We start from the raw sequence: 17,766 nt of genomic DNA, 5'->3' as shown, positions 1-17,766 counted from the left end.
TTTTATATTGCCATTATGTGTTTTTGTGTTTTCGAGCCCTTCATCATTTTCAAATATGCGAATAATCCGGAAACTATTATCATAGTGCTTTTTAATCACTTATATCGCCTTTGTCATAATTGCAATATGCGAATAATCCGGAACCTATTATCATATTGCTTTTTAATCACTTAGATCACCTTTGTATGTAATTGATGCATACATATTCAATGGATATACCAAACCACTTTGTCTCAACTATTTCTTCAGCTCACCGTACCATGTCCAGACTCCACACTATGTCTTTGAGACTCGCCCTAAGATTCTGGCTACAGAATTTACTATATTCCAGCGTATCGCCTTTTGTCTTACGAAGTTCCACTAGTAAGAGCGATGGCGTGACTTCGAAAATCTCGACATCAATAGACAAAAGCCCCTTTTGCCCCTGCTTGGAGCCATGTAACTTCAACTTATAGTCCTATGACTTCCTGAAGCTGAATCAGAACAGCTTGGCGATCTCTTCCAACTTCGATATTATGCTCGACGCCGGTTGAATCAACGAGAACCTCGACTCCTCCTCCTCCTTAACAACCATGTCCTTGAACAACCCTGAAATATTGAACGCTGGTAAGAGTGAGATTGGCAAGCCCACGAGTCGGCAGTTGGCGTGCAATGAGTTGGGTGGGTGCGCTCCCAATTATGTGCGATGAGCTGGGCGTGCGATGAATCAGTGGTGCGATGCGTTGGTGAGCAGGCGAGTCGGTTGTGATGATGGGACAAGTTGGTGAAGTGCAACGAGATGGGGCAGTCAGTTAAAGGCGCCCAGGGCATGAGCCCAAAAAGCCAATAGAGGTCGAAAAACCGAAATTCGGCTAACTGTGCGAACTTGGTGAAGGCAAACTTATATCGCACATGTGGACCTGGCGGGGCGACGACATGGGTGAGCTGACAGAATTTGGGGGCACGTTTGGGTGAACTGGGAGGTTAGTGTAACAACCCTGGTGAAAATTCCATGTAATAAATGTCAAAAACCACAGATGATGGGACACATATTCCAAGCTGAATATTGGGCAAGACATCCTAGGGGGTGTTCATTTGATTGTTTATGGCTAAGGAAATTGGCAAAGGCAATGGCTAAAGCATTAAAAGGCATTTTGTCACATTTGTTTATTAAAATAATGTAAATTAGGAGAAAAATAATGTGAAAGGTCACAAGTTACATGTGAGGAGGAAAATGAAGGAAAATAATGGAAAATGAAGAAAATAGAGGCCTCATTCATAAAAAGGCTTATGAGGATCAGTTGGTAAGCTTTTTCAGTTCAATTTTGGAGTTCTCTCATTATTCTCTCTCTCTCTCTCATACTCTTGGAGACTTGGAGTTTTCTTGTAGCACTCTTGGAGGGTGTGGCATACTTGGATTCTTGGAGCAAGAAGGCAAAGGAAGAACAGGAAAGAGAAAGAAGGCACTGACATCAACAACTACATCAAATTTGCTTGCAGGTATCGAGTTGCATGTATGATTTATTCACTAGTTTTGGCATGCATGGCACATGCATGCGGTTTCTTGGTTGTGATATATTATTGGCATGGAAGACTACTTGGATCGATAGTGGATTGCCTAGCCTTGCCATTTCCTGGATAGCCATGGTGATTTTGGGTTTACTTTTGTTGCTTTGTTTTTTTTGGTTCTCATGTTTCCTTAGCTTGGGTTGAGTTATTAGTCCTGGAAGCCCTGGTTAAACAAACGCTCTAGAAGCCCTGTAACAACTTGCGTTGAGTTACTAGTCCTGGAAGCCCTGGTTGAACAAATGCTCTAGAAGCCCTGTAATAGTCTGGGTTGAGTTACTAGTCCTGGAAGCCCTGGTTGGAAAAACGCTCTGGAATCCCTTGGTGGTTTGAGTTACTAGTCCTAGAAGCCTTGGTTGAACAAATGCTCTGGAAGCCCTGTATAATTTGTGGGTTGAGTTACTATTTCTGGAAGCCTTGGTTGCACAAATACTCTAGAAGCTCTGTATAAGCTGTGGGTTGAGTTACTAGCTCTGGAAGATTTTGTTGGACAAACACTCTGGAAGCCCTAGAAGGCTTGGATGGAGACCAATCTGATGATGGTTTTTGGTGATGTCCGACCGTGAGGTGGAATCACTGTTTGATGGGTTGAGGTGGGTGGCCTCTGTAAGCCTTGGATGAGTTTTGGTTGATGTGTTCTATGAGATCCCACATTCATGCTTGCAATATGGCATGGGGGTGATTGGATAAAAAGAGAATTGGCTCAGCCAATCTATGGTCGGATGGAACATGGTAGTCCCTTCTCCAGTTGGTTCATTGTATTTATTAATGAAAAAATTCATTCCCTTGATTTTCATGTGCAAAAGCACTGATGTATATATGAATTTTGATAGCTGATCTGTTTATTGTATTTCTGTTCTTATTATGTTTTTTATATGCACATTTACCTTGGAGGGTGTTATAGAGTGGTATTAGAGCATGGTTCAAACATTTGGACTCGATGGGCTCTATCATAAGTAAAATGAAGAACAAAGGTTAAATTTTAGATCTTTCTGTCATATCTATTATAACTTTTCTTCTGTGTAATATTAGAAGTCGAAAATTTGTCCATACTGAAGGTAAATCCGACTGATAATGTGGTAAGAATTTCAGATATTGGTTCACAATACTTTAGGAATTATGATCTAAGGAAGATGACCTTCCTTAATGCACTTTTAAACAGGTCACGTTGGAATTTTTGCAATAACTTTTCTTCTGTAGGCTTTCAAAAGTTGAAAAAACGTCCACATTGAGGTGAAATACCAATGATTATGTGGTAGTGATCCGAATTGGATCCTAAAACACTCTCTAGGTTTTCATGAACTCTGTAAAATTCATGCCAAAGTTTCAAAGTCTTACAAAGAACGAGCTTATAAGGAATATCCTCAAAACAATTGTAATTTGTGAACAATGTGGAGCAACAAGGACCCTCGGTCAAGCGCGCAGACTGTTGGCCCATGGTAACGCGCGCTGTCATGAATTGGCAAAACAGGAGGTCTTTTTGAGAAACGGGGGTGGTTTCTGATATGCGATTAGTGACAAGTCCCCTCAGAGAAGGAAAAGCCCCGAGCGACCCGAACCCGAAAAGCTATAAAACATAACAGATATCGCGCTGATTCTGTCAGAGGCCGGGTCCCACAAAAACCAGTGAAATATCAAAAGGGCTTCGAGCGATAAGCGGTTTCAACCGAGTCCCGCCCGATACCACACACTGGGTGCCATGCATTTGGCGGAAGAGAGAGAAAACCACTCACATCGGACAGGTAAACGTCGTGTTACTTACCCGCCCGATAATAACGATGACTGTAGGATCTGGAGGCTCCAGATCGACAACGGAGACGCAATCCGATGGATTACCGGATTCAATGGGGTAAACAGGGAGAGTTGTATAAGATTTGAAGTACGAACGTGGACGATGGGTTTGGTAGAGATTCGTGTTTCGTGGGCAATCTTGGAGCAAACAGAAATAACGGACGTTCAAACATTTCTAAGAGAACTAACACTCAGTTCATTATGAAATAGGTGGCCACCTCCCTATGAGGCGTTATACAATGATGATGACGCAGAATAAAGGAATTCAAACAGACAGAGGCAGGGGAACCAGAAAGCCGAGAAGAGGAAACGGACAATTGGAAAGCAGATTGGCTTAAAAGACACGAACTGACAAAGACAGAACAAGAAAGTTAGAAGAGTTAGTTAGATGCAGAAAGCTAAGAGCAGAAAGAAGGAGCCGAGTTGACCTGCAGAAGCAAAAGGCAACATCGAGCCAGACAGAGCCAGAGAGAGTCAGAGAGAGTCTGTGTACTCCAGAGAAAGCTTGAGAGGTTCAAGCGAACTCCTCTGTATATGCCTGTCATGTATGAGTCTCAGATTGGGCTCATACTACTATGACCAATAGAGGTTGAGTTTCAGTAATGAGAGTCTATGTACTCCAGAGACTTGGGGGATCCAAGTAAAGTCCTATTGATTTATGTCTATTGTGTGAGACTCAAACTGAGCTCACTGTTGTAAAAACTTTGCTTGAAAACATAATAGAGAGGCCACCATTGAAGGCTGGACCAGGAGACGTAGCCCAGGAGTGTTGGGTGAACTCCTTATTAAACTTGTTGTGTTTACATGTTTGCCTGTTATGTTTTCTCTAACTGTTTTAGCGCCTATGTATTTCTCAATATTATCGATCCGTTGCATAAAATAACATAGGCACATCCATGCACTTGAGTCTATAATACCTTAAATAATTGTCTTGTATCAATTCCAGATCAAGTGGTATCAGAGCTTTAGGTTGTTAAGGTTAGACAACCTTGTGCTTGATTTTGTTGTTGAATGCTAACTAGATCAAAGATTAAATTAGGAGAAGGAGAGTTGGTTGAAACTAACCCAAAAATTGGAAGAGTTTATCTTAAGAGGAAAATGTCAAAAGAAAGTCCCTTGGAATTAGACTCCTAGTTCATGGATAGTTTTATGACCATGAGAGCCATGGTGGAGGAAATGTATAAAGAATTTAAGAAGGGTAGAGATGAAGATTCATCAAACTCCAAACAAGATAAAGGAGTAGAAGAATCTCTCCTCCATGACCATTCTAAAGGAAAAGGGAAAGAAGAAAAACTTCCCACACCTCCTAGTAGCCCTGAAAATAAAAAGAAAACATCTTTGATTAAACTAGATGTTAAATTTGATTTGCCGATATATGATGGAGAGTTAAATGCAGAAAAGATGGATAATTGGATTAGACATATTGATGTATATTGCAGGGTGCAGAGCATCGATTCAGACAAGAGTAAGATTCAGCTGGTCAGCCTACACCTTGGAGGCACTACCTTGGTATGGTGGAAAGGCAAGACACAAGTTGACATGAAGAAGCATGGTAAAACTCTTTCTGTCTGGAGTGAATTTGTTTCTGCAATTAAAAGGAAATTCTATACACTAGCCTATATGCAGCAAGCCATGATGAGCTGGCAAATTCTTTGCTAATTAAAACGGCAAAGTGTACAAGGCTACACCCAAGAATTTAGGAAAAGAGTTTTGATTCTATGAATTTCTTTAGACTCACTTGAAACTTTGCTGAAGTATATAGGTGGTCTACACAACTATTTAAAGCATACCATTCTCATGTTTAATCCCACTAGCATAGATGAGGTATCTGTTCAGGCTACACATCTAGAGGCTAGAGGCAAGAATGTGAACCCAGAAATTGGGGGATCATCAAAACCCACTGCAAGCAAGAATAAGGAAAACAGAAAAGAGAAATGGAAAGAGAGGAAGACAAATGCTGCACAAAGACCAAATCTTCATGCACTCACTATAAGAAGGATACGCATGATGACGAACACTGTTGGATTCTGCATCTGAAGTTGAAACCCAAGAAGTACAATGGCCAAAAGAAGAAGACTGTTACAACTATTCAAAAAGATTTGGGGTCAGACTCAAGAGATGAAACAACGATTGCAGCCACAGGTATAAAAGGTAAAAATTCTGAAGCATCTACTAGTAATTCTGCACAATCTACTAATAATGAAGAAAATGAGAGGAAAAGACATGAGCTTTTTCATATTAGAGTTATTTCCAAGCATCAAAATATTGATACTTTGTTTGATAGTGGCTCACAAGTAAATTTAATTTTTGAAGCAATTGTAAAGAAGTTGGGATTACTAACCACACCTCACAAGAAGCCATATCCATTAGGTTGGTTATGTGATAAAGCAAAACTACAAGTGACTAGACAATGTAAACTTAGGTTTTCTTTTGGATTAGCATTTGTAGATGAAGCTGAGTTAGATATTGTTCCCTTGGATATATGTAGAATTGTTTTAGGAAGTCCTTACTTGTATGATAGAAAATTTTCTATAGAGCAGAAAACAAGTATCAACTTGTTAAATATGGAACTGAATATATTGTAAGAGCTCATAAACTCAAAAATAATTGTACTCTCATAAACTTAGGGCAGGTGAAAAGAATTGTAAATTCATGCAATTGTTTTTTACTAATGGTTGTAAAGGAAAAGAAACCTGATAAAACCAATGTATTTGAGGGCTGTAATGATAAACAACAAGCTGATTTAGAAAAAGTTGTTTCAGAATATGATCAAGAACCTAAAGGTCTGCCACCTAAAAATAAAATAGTACATGATATTAATTTGCAGCAGGGTGCTTCATTGCCTAAAATCGGAATGTACAGGTTGACCACTTTAGAGAATGCAAAAATCAAGAAGCAGGTATAGGATCTGCTTGAGAAAGGGTTCATGAGACCTAGCACATTGCCATGTGGGTCTCCAATTGTCTTGGTGAGAAAGAAAGATGGCTCATGGAGAATGTGCATTAATTACCGAGCACTGAATAAGATAACGATAAAAAATAATTATCCCCTTCCTCGCATAGATGATCTATTAGATCAGTTGAAAGAAGTTTTTTATTTTTCTAAGTTGGACTTGCATAGTGGCTATCATCAGGTCAGAGTTGCAGAGCAAGATGCATCGAAGACTGCTTTCAAAACAAAGCAGGGATTGTATGAGTGGTTGGTTATGCCTTTTGGCTTAACTAATGTTCCTGCTACTTTCATGAAAGTAAGGAATGATATACTTAGACCTTTTATTAATGATCTTGTCATTGTATATTTAGTTGACATTATTATATTTAGTAAAACATGGGAAGAACATTTGAAGCATGTAAAGCAGACTCTAGATGTTTTGAAAAGATAAAATCTCTATGTTAAGCTTTCAAAATGTGAATTTGGAAAAACATCTTTCAATTATTTGGGTCATATTGTAGGGGGTGGTGAATTGAAGATAGATCCCTCTAAGGTTGCAGTGATTGTAAACTGGTCTAAACCCAAATTCGCTACAGAAGTTAGAAGCTTCCTAGGAGAAACACAGTATTGGAGAAAGTTTATTTCTAACTTTTCCTTGATTGCAGCTCCCTTACATGCTTTAACAGGATTGAACAAGGTGTTTCATTGGGGAAGCAAACAGCAGAAAGCCTTCGACACCTTAAAAAAAAAGATTAGTACAACACCAGCACTAGCACTGCCCGATCTTCAAAGACCATTTGAGATTGAAACAGATGCCAGTGACTATGCCATGGAAGTAGTGTTGATGCAACATGGTAAACCCATATGTTATCATTCTGAGACATTTAATTCTGTAGTAGTTAACTATCCCGCATATGATAAAGAATTGTATGCATTAGTACAGAGTGTGAAAAAGTGGAAACATTATCTAATGGGAAAAGAGACAGTTATACATATTGATCATCAACCACTTAAATATTTACACTCACAAACTGAGTTGCAACAATCAAGACACTATAGGTGGATAGGTTTTCTACAACAGTTTCATCTTGTCATCAGATATAAAAAGGCATACACAATAAAGTTGCAGATATGTTGTCCAGACCAATTATAAATGCATCTACTATACTTAAGCATAATTTAGTATTGCATGAAAGCTACATTGAATAGTATGCTCAAGATATAGATTTTAAAGATGTATATGCAACTTTAAGTCATGGCAAATAGGTAGAAGAATTGGATTATCATGTTAAGGACCAACTCTTGTATAATTTTGGAAAGTTATGCATTCCACAAACTGAAAGAGTAAAGATAATTCGAGAAGAAAACACTTTTCTAATATCAGGTCACTTTGGTGTAAGTAAAACAGTTGCACAGCTACAAAAATTTTGTTATTGGCAAAAAACGAATGAGACAATTTCTAGATATGTAAGAGGGTGTACCATGTGTTCTAAAAGCAAGCCCAGCAATAGAAAACTAGGCTTGTACACTCCACTACCAGTTCCTTCTTATCCTTGGGAAAGTGTTTCCATGGACTTTGTTGGGGGACTACCTAAATCTAGAAAATGTCATGATTATTTATATGTTGTTGTGGATAGGTTCAGCAAAATGTGTATTTTAATACCTTGTAACAAACAGATTACAGCTGAACAAATTGCAAAGTTTTTCTTTCAACATGTATTGGTTTATTTTGGATTACCCACTTCCATTATATTTGATCGAGACTCTCGATTTATTGGGAAATTTTGGTTGAATTTGTGGGAATTGATGGACACCAGACTGAAGAAAAGCACAACTTTTCATCCGCAAATCGATGGCCAAACAGAGGTAGTCAACAGGACAGTGATCCAGTTGCTTAGAGGCTATTGCTGCAAGCATCCCAAGCTTTGGGATGAAACTTTATGTTATGTGCAGCATGCTTACAACCATGCTAGACATTCTTCTACACAAAGATCTCCTTTTGAGCCTTGTTTTGGTTTCACACCAAAGTCTCCATTGGATTTCGTCTTTGGTAAAGACATAGCGGTTGATGGACACAGTGATGTGGACAAGGCAACCAAGTTCATTGAACAAATCTAAGAGATTCACTAGGCAGTATAGGAATAGCTGGAAAAGAGCCAAGCCAGGTACAAGGCGAGGCATGATAAGCATCAGATTAAGCATAGTTTCCAAGTTGGTGATCAAGTCTGGCTGTATATCAGCAAAGACAGGATGCAAGGTGAAGGTAAGAAGCTGAAGCCAATAAGGTATGGACCTTTCAAAATACTTGAGAAAATTGGTGAGAATTCTTTTCGCCTTGATTTACCAGCTTACATGCACATCTACTCAATTGTTAATTCAGACAACTTGAGACTATTTGAACCTTCATTGATTGAAGATCCTGAAGAGCTGAGTCAATTACCTTCTATTGATGATCTGTTGTCTGAATATCTCAATGAGTTGCAGGAAGATACAGTTCTGGACAGGAAGGTGAGAACCACGCGCAGAGGGGATGTTGAGTACCTTAGGATTGGGCTCAAACGTTCAAAATCAAGCAGTGAAAAATGGATAGAAATTGGGCAAGTGAGGAATCTATACCCTCACTTGATTGGGTCGTGATTCGAATTGGATCCTAAAACATTCTAAGTTTTCATGAACTTTGTAAAATTCATGCCAAAGTTTCAAAGTCTTACAAAGAATGAGCTTATCAGAAATATCCTCGAAATAGTTGTAATTTGTGAACAATGTGGAGCAATGAGGACCCTCGGTCAAGCGCATAGACTGTTGGCCCATGGTAACGTGCGTTGTCACGAATTGGAAAAACGAGAGGTCTTTTTGAGAAACGGGGGTGGTTTCTGATATGCGATTAGCGACAAGTCCCCTTAGAGAAGGAAAAGCCCTCAGCGACCCGGACTCGAAAAGCTATAAAACATAATAGATATTGCGCTGATTCCATCAGAGGTGGGATCCCACAAAAACCAATGGAATATCGAAAGGGCTTCGAGCGATAAGTAGTTTCAATTGAGTCCCGCTCGATGCCACACACTGGGTGCCACGCGTCTGGCGGAAGAGAGAGAAAACCGATCACATCGGACAGGTAAACGTCGTGTTACTTACCCGCCTAATATGAACGATGACCATAGGATCTGGAGGCTCTAGATCGACGATCAAGAAGCAATTCGATGGATGACCGGATTCAATGGGGTAAACAGGCAAAGTTGTATAAGATTTGAAGTACGAACGTGGACGATGCGTTGGCAGAGATTCGTGTTTCATGAGCAATCTTGGAGCAAACGGAAATAACGGCCGTTGAAACATTTCCAAGAGAACTGACACTCAGTTCGTTATGAAACAGGTGGCACCTCCCTGTGAGGCGTTATACACTAATGATGACGCAGAATAGAGGAATTCAAACGGACAGAGGTAGGGGAACCAGAAATCCGGGAAGCGGAAACGAACAATTGGCAAGCAGATTGGCTTAAAAGCCACGAACTGACAGAGACAGAACAAGCAAGTCAGAAGATTTAGTCAGACGTAGAAAGCTAAGAGCAGAAAGAAGGAGCTGAGTTGTTATATACCTAGGGGGGATAATACAAGGCACCAAGGGAGGCACCCAAGGTAATAATGTAATAATGGGATGGGCCATAGTAATAAATAAGGTGGTTAACCCATGTCATGTAAGGGACCACAAGTAGTTAATAATAATGTAATGGGCCCATGGTATTAGTTGATGGTATGAGGGAACCATGGTAATGACCCATGGTATTGTATGTATGAGGCCTATATAGAGGCTAGAGACTCCATGTCAAGGAACATAGTGAAGGATTATTGTATGAACAGACATATGTCTTGTGGAGTGTTCTCCTTCCTTAAGGAGTGAATGTATGGTGTTGCCCTACCTTAAGGGTTTGAGATCTATAAAAAGAAGCATTTCTATCTATGTCTATCTTATTGTTTCTGGGTATATTTACATTATCTTATATTTTTGGATCAGATATACAATAAGTGGTATCAGAGCTATAACAATTGGTATCGAAGCTACAACAATTGATATCAGAGCTATAACAAGTGGTATCAGAGCACTTTCTTGGGCAAGCCTTGGAGATTTTTTTTTTTTATTTTTTGCAAGGTTTCGAGGGCGGCGAGTTTGCAGATCAGATATGTAAGTTTTGGTGCAATATCTATAAATTCTAATTACATATCTGGATTCTATGTGAAAAAATACTCGATTTCAAAAAAAAAATCGGTCGAATCGGAGTCCGGATGAAGGAGATATCGCTGATTTAAAATCAGTGGGGTTGCAGACAATTTTTCAGGGCAGCGAGTTTGCGGCGCAGATCTGGACGTCCTGGTGGAAGATCTGAAAAATCTAATTGTAGATCTGGATTTTTTGTGAAAAAATACCCAAATTCAAAAAAAAAATCAGTCGAATCGGAGTCCGGATGAGGGAGATATCGCTGATTTAAAATCAGCTCTTTTTTGCAGAAATTTTGGTGACGGCGGGAGAGTAGCAGCGCAGATCTAAAATTCTAGTGCCTGGATCAGGATTTCCATCACATGGGCAGATGCAGAATGATTGTTCCATTTCTGAAAACAGGTCATAATAAGGATTCTGAGCAATATTGACAAAATTGTGACAATTTCAAATTTTCGCCAAGTAAGTGAATTTTTCTCAAACCCTCTTCATGGAGGCTCTATGTTTTACAGGAAAAGAAAATGGTCCTACTATTGAAGAATGCATAAAAACACACAAGTTATTATGGACACCTCATTGGAGAACTTTTATGGTGTTTAATTTTAAAGATGAGGCAGCCACATGGTGGGGATTACTTAACCAAAAGAAGTGTTCCGACTTCCGGGTTAGATCTACAACATGAGCTGACCTGCAGAAATAAAAGGCAACATCGAGCCAGATAGAGGTAGAGAGAGTCGGAAAGGGTCTGTGTACTCTAGAGAAAGTTTGAGAGGTTCAAGCAAACTCCTTTGTATATGCCTGTCATGTATGAGTCTCAGATTGGGCTCATACTACTATGACCAACAGAGGTCGAGTTTCAGTAAGGAGATTCTGTGTACTCCAGAGACTTGGGGGATCCAAGTACGGTCCTACTGATTTATGTCTATTGTGTGAGACTCAAACTGAGCTCACTGTTGTAAAAACTTTGCTTGAAAACATAATAGAAAGGCCACCACTCAAGGCTCGACCAGGAGTCGTAGCCCAGGACTATTGAGTGAACTCCTTATTAAACTTATTGTGTTTACATGTTTGCCTATTATGTTTTCTCTCACTGTTTCAGTGCCTATGTATTTCGCAATCTTATCGATCCGTTGCATAAAATAACATAGACAAATCCATGCACATGAGTCTATAATACCTTAAATAATTTTCTCAGATCAATTCCAGATCAGGTAGAAACTGTAGATATTGGGTCACAATATTTTAGGAGATATGAGCAGAGGGAGTCGAGCCTTATGAATGCTCCTAAAATCAGGTCTCAAACAGGTCACACTGACATTTTTGTTATAACTTTTATTTTGGGCACTCTCAGAAGCTAAAATTGTTTCCACAATGATATGAAATCCCACTTATATTGTGATAAAAATTTCAGACATTTATTCGCTATATTTTAGGAGATATGACCGGTGTAAATCGAGCTTTCTGGATACTCCTAGAATTGTGCACCAAATATGATTGTGTTGTATACATATTGTAATGTCTTCATTACGTATATGCGATGTGTGTGCATATAGTGCTATGTACATGTTGGATATGCAGTATTGTGTACATATTGTACTGTGTGCATGATGAATATGCAGTGTTATGTGCATATGGTGCTATGCGCATGTTGGATATGCAATGTTGTGTATGGATGATGCGATGTACATGTTGGATATGCAGTGCTATGTGCACTTGGTGTTGCGTGCATGTTGTATATATGGTGCTATGTACATATGGTGTTGTGTGCATGATTATACAAGTGGTGTTGTGAGCATGTGGTTCTGTGTACATGTTGTACATAGGATGCTATGAGCATGCGGTGTTGTGTACATGTCATGCATGTGATATTATGTACATATGGTGTAGCGTACACATCATGCGTGTGGTATTATGGACATGTGGTATTGTGTACACGGTGTACAATGGTGTAGTGTACATGTAGCGTTGTGTACACGTTGTGCAGGTGGCGTTGTGTACATGTGATGTTGTGAACATGTTGTGTAGGTGGTGCAGTGTATAGGTGGTACTGTGTACATGTTGTACATATGGTACTGGTGTACGTGTGGTATTGTGTGCATGTCGTCGATATTGTGTTATGGGCATGCGGTATTATGTATATGCATCATGTAGTCATGGTATTGCGACGTGTGTACTCGTTGTGTGGTACTCTGTGTAGGTACATTTTCACATCGGGTATAGATGGATGCACTGTGTTGTACACTGGGTGTAGGTATATGTGTTGTATGTCAAGTGTAGATGCATGTGTTGCATGGAGTTGCATGTTGTATGTGGTCATATGTGTGTGATGCACACTATGCGTATGTGCACATGGTTGAGGAGAAGGCACTGGATGTTTGTCGGGTGTGGCAACCAATCCAATGTGTTACAGAAAGAACCAAGGTAGAAGTAAGGATCGATGAAGGATAAGTATCAGTGTTGTATTTCAGTTTTAGTATGCATGTGATTTATGATTCTGGCCCATGATGATTACATGTGATCTATGATTTTGATTTATGATGGTTACATGTCATTTATGATTTTGATGGTTATGTTTGAGCTAACCTGATGTGATATTTTTATACATGTTGACTTGGTCAAATATGCTAGTTTGACTTGTTCTGACAAGAAGCGAACATGATTGCAAATGTACCGTATTGACGAGCTACCAATGAGATATGAGGTGAATTTATTTTAAAACTAATGGAAGCTATGTGCGTGGTACAAGAATCATGAACATGCCCGATTGAGTAGTTGAAATCAACTACAAGAATTAGCAACTTGATATGGTGGTTTAGTGGTTGCTTATAGTGGTTTGGTAGTTGCTTTATGATGGTTTAGTATTTTATTTATGTTGGTTTAGTATATGCTTTATGGTGATTGATATACGCTTTATGATGGTTGATATATTTTTATGATCATTTAATATGTGCTTTATGTTGGTTGATACATGCTATATGATGTTTTGATATACGCTTTATTGATGTTTTGATATATGCTATATGATGATTAGTGTATGATTGATATATGTTTGGTATATGATTTGGCATATGTTTTCGTATATATATTTTGATGATGTTGTTATATGAACACTTGTGTATGGATGTAAATACCGTAACGAGCTATGTTACAAAGCTGCACTATGCGATATGGGTGTAATGCTATTATGCTATCATGTGGTTATGTTATCATGATGTTATGATGTCATATGAGTTTTCTTAAGCAAAATGATCATTGTAAATACCGTAATGAGCTATGTTATAAAGCTCCACTATGCGGTATATTATCATGTCATTATGATGTTATGTATTGAGCAAATCTTTCATTGTAAATACTCCATCGAGCTGGGTTATAAAGCTCCATGAACAGTATGTCTTCATTTAGCAGGCTGCTAAGGTATATGTGTGATTGAACACCAGAGACGTTGTTCCCCCAAGGGGGAGGGTTCTATAACAACCATGGTGAAAATTCCATGTAATAAGTGTTAAAAAAAATAACCACGGATGATGGGACACATATTCCAAGCTAAATGTTGGGCAAGACATCCTAGGGGGTATTCATTTGATTGTTTATGGCTAAAGAAATTGGCAAAGGCAATGACTAAGGCATTAAAAAGCATTTTGGCAGATTTATTTATTAAAATAATGTAAATTAGGAGAAAAAGAAGGTGAAAGGTCACAGGTTGAATGTGACGAGGAAAATGAAGGAAAATAATGAAAAATGAAGGAAATAGAGGCCTCATTCATAAAAAGGCTTATGATGATCAGTTGGTGCTTTTTCAGTGCATTTTTTGTGCTTTCTCATTATTCTCTCTCTCTCTCTCTCATACTCTTGGAGATTTAGAGTTTTCTTGGAGCACTCTTGGAGGGTGTGGCATACTTGGATTCTTGGAGCAAGAAGGCAAAGGAAGAACATGAAAGAGCAAGAAGGCATCAACATCAACAGCTACATTAGATTTGCTTGCAGGTATCGAGTTGCATGTATGATTTATTTACTAGTTTAGCATGCATGACACATGCATGTGGTTTCTTGGTTGTGATCTATCATTGGCATGGAGGATTTCCTGGATCGATAGTGAATTGCCTAGCCTTGCCATTTCTTGGATAGCCATGGTGATTGTGGGTTTACTTTCATTGTTTTTCTTTTGTTGGTTCTCATGTTTCTTTAGCTTGGGTTGAGTTATTAGTCCTGGAAGCCCAGGTTGAACAAACATTCTGGAAGCCCTGTAACATCTTGGGTTGAGTTACTTGTCCTGAAAGCCCTGGCTGGACAAACACTTAGGAAGCCCTTGGTGGGTTGAGTTACTAGTCTTGGAAGCCTTGGTTGGACAAATGTTCTCGAATCCCTGTATAATTTGTGGGTTGAGTTACTAGTTCTAGAAGCCTTGCTTGTACAAACGCTCTGGAAGCCCTGTATAAGCTGTGGGTTGAGTTACTAGTTTTGGAAGCCTTGGTTGGACAAACACTTTGGAAGCCTTGGAAGGCTTGGATGGAGACCAATCTAATGATGTTTTTTAGTGATGTTTGACCATGAGGTGGAATCACTGTTTGATGGTTTGAAGTGGGTGGCCTCTGGAAGCCCTGGATGAGTTTTGATTGATGTGTTCTATGAGATCCCATATTTATGCTTGGAATATGGCACGGGGGTGATTGGCTAAAGAGAGATTTGACTCAACCAATCTATGGTCGGGTGGAACGTGGTAGTCCCATCTCCGGTTGGTTCATTGCATTTATTAACGAAAAAATTTATTCCCTTGATTTTCATGTGAAAAAGTATTGATGTATATATGGATTTTGATGGATGATCTGTTTATTGTATTTATGTTCCTGTTATGTTGTTTATATGCACATTTAACCTGGAAAGTGTTACAGTCGGCTTGGGAAAGCGGACTCATGAACTATCCACGACGGGGCATATATATAGGTGGACGTTTGGATGAACAAAACAACAAGTCCTTAAGTTCATAAGTGCATTCTCAAGAGGAGGGCGAGCCAAGGGTGGATGTGGAGAAGGTGCGTGCGGCTCTTGATCGCAGCACCGAATAAAGGAAACGAAGTTGAAAAAAACAGGGGGTTGAACGGTTGGGTGAACGACTGGTCGAACGAGTTTTCGAATGAGTTTCTGAACGGGAGTTCGAACGAGTCTTTGAACGGAGTCGGAACGACTTTCTGAACGAAGTCTTGAATGAATTTTTGAATGGGTGCGACTAAATGAAGTTCTGCAAAGGTTTCCTAAATGAAGTTCTCCACAGAATTCCTGAACGAGGTTCTACACGGGATTCCTAAACGAGGTTTTGCACGGGATTCTTGAACGAGGTTCTGCACGGGTTTCTGAACGGACTCCTGAACGAAGGATTTTTGAACGAGTTTGTGAATGGGTTTACCAAACATGCGATGGGCGGTAGGACCGGTGGACATTCTGAACGAGGTTCTGCCCGAGATTCCTAAACGAGATTCTGCACGGGATTCCTGAACGAAGTTCTGCACAAGATCCTTGAACGAGTTTCTGCACGGGATTCCTGAACGAGGTTCTGCACGAGATTCTTGAACGAAGTTCTTCACGAGTTTCTGAACAGACTCCTAAATGAAGTCCTTCACGATGGATTTCTAAATGGGTTTGTGAACAGGTTTGTTGAACGTGTGGCGGGCGGTAGGACTGGTGGGCGTTTCGAATGGTGGTTTAGGCAAGGCTGCATGGTGCAGGCCGAGTTGTACATTTTGACAGAAATTGTTGAAGAGAAGTTGGGGTTCTCTTACAAAGACTGTAATTGTATTTTATGAAAGATTGTTATTATCATACGGGCAGACTCATATTCAAGGAGTTGCCCCTCCCGTTAATTATCCGTTGTGAAAATGTGTAAATGGTAATAATGATGAAAAATGAATAATTGAATGTTTCCGCTGTATATGTAAATGTTATACCTAAAAAAATGAAAAATAAACTAAGTATAGAAAATTACACGTAATCCATACTTGTGAGTATTGTTAAAAAAAAAACAAATGGTAGTGCCGCACCCTGCACCCCTTAACGCAGTTGGAAGAGTACCGTCACGGTAGGGGCATGACATAAATTATGTCGAATGCGTTGAGATAACTCGGCTTGGGGATGAGGAAGACCAAGGTGACATTGACATTTTTGTTGTCTTGCAGAGGCTTCAAGCCCCAAGGGAACCACGCGACCTCCATCAACTGCGCAACGGTGATCCTAGTCTGCAGGTTGGGGTCTAATAACTGAAGGATGAGCGTTCGGGCTTTGGAGGAAAACCAGGGCGGGCACTTCAAGTCTCCCTTGCAAATTTTGTTATACATAATTATCACATTTGTGTGTTGGAATGGAAGGTAGCCCGCCATTAGCACAAACAATATGACCCCCCACAACAAGACGTCTGCCATGGCACCATCATAGCCCTTTTTGGTAATGACCTCCGGCACGACATATGCCAGCTTGTCACATGGCGAGCCATATTTCCCATGCTATCGGGCTTTAAATGAACGACGGCTGTATATTCTCACCGTTCGATTTCGGCCCTAGCAAAATCGAACGGTGCCGATGTTCATTTAAAACCCGATAGCATGGGATTTATTGGTTGCCATGCCACATGCCCTGTGCAGAAGGCCGTCTTGCATGAATTGTTCAGGCAGCCCACTGAGCCCAAAGTCTGAGACTTTCACGTCCCCGTTGTCGTCTAATAAAATGTTCTCCGGCTTCAAGTCCCCGTGGTACACACCCCGGCTGTGGCAGAAATCCACCGCTCTTATCAGTTGTTGAAAATACTTCCGAGCTTCCTCTTCCTTCAGTGTCCCCTTACCCTGTCGAAAAGCTCGCCGCCCTTAATGTACTCCATCACTATATAAATCTTCGATTTGGTCGCCATGACTTCGTACAGCCGAACGATGTTGGGGTGGAGGACCAATCTCATAACCCAGATTTCTCGTTTAATCTGCTCCATCATTTCGACGTAGAGGATCGTTTCTTTATCCATGGCTTTAATGACCACGCTCTCGCCGGTCTTGAAATTTCTGGCATGGTAGACCTTGGCAAACGTCCCTTGTCCGAGCAGGCGCCCTAATTCGTATCTCTCCATCAGAATATTGAGTTTCATCTTATCTACCAAGCTGAGAAATGCTCATAAAATTGTCTCCTCCACTGATTTTAATGGACTGGTCTCTGCGGCATGGGAACCCTCTCCACTACCAGCTTTGGTCTAAACTTCAGGGCGTCTGAGCATTAATCCGAAGAGAAAGTGCAGATTTATGGTAAACGCTTGT

General features: G+C 40.0%; 1 pseudogene; it reads right to left on the bottom strand.

Annotated features, from left to right (window-relative positions):
* Nucleotides 1-250: 250 nt before the first annotated feature.
* LOC149243286 (CBL-interacting protein kinase 5-like) lies at nucleotides 251-17,603 on the bottom strand (annotated as a pseudogene).
* Nucleotides 17,604-17,766: the final 163 nt, after the last annotated feature.

Source organism: Pinus tabuliformis, chromosome 8, assembly GCF_031772625.1.
Source record: "Pinus tabuliformis cultivar Carrire ecotype Pingquan chromosome 8, CPIR1, whole genome shotgun sequence".
Classification (NCBI taxonomy): domain Eukaryota; kingdom Viridiplantae; phylum Streptophyta; class Pinopsida; order Pinales; family Pinaceae; genus Pinus; species Pinus tabuliformis.
Note: the sequence above shows the minus strand (reverse complement) of the source record. Positions and strands in the feature narration are given on the sequence as shown.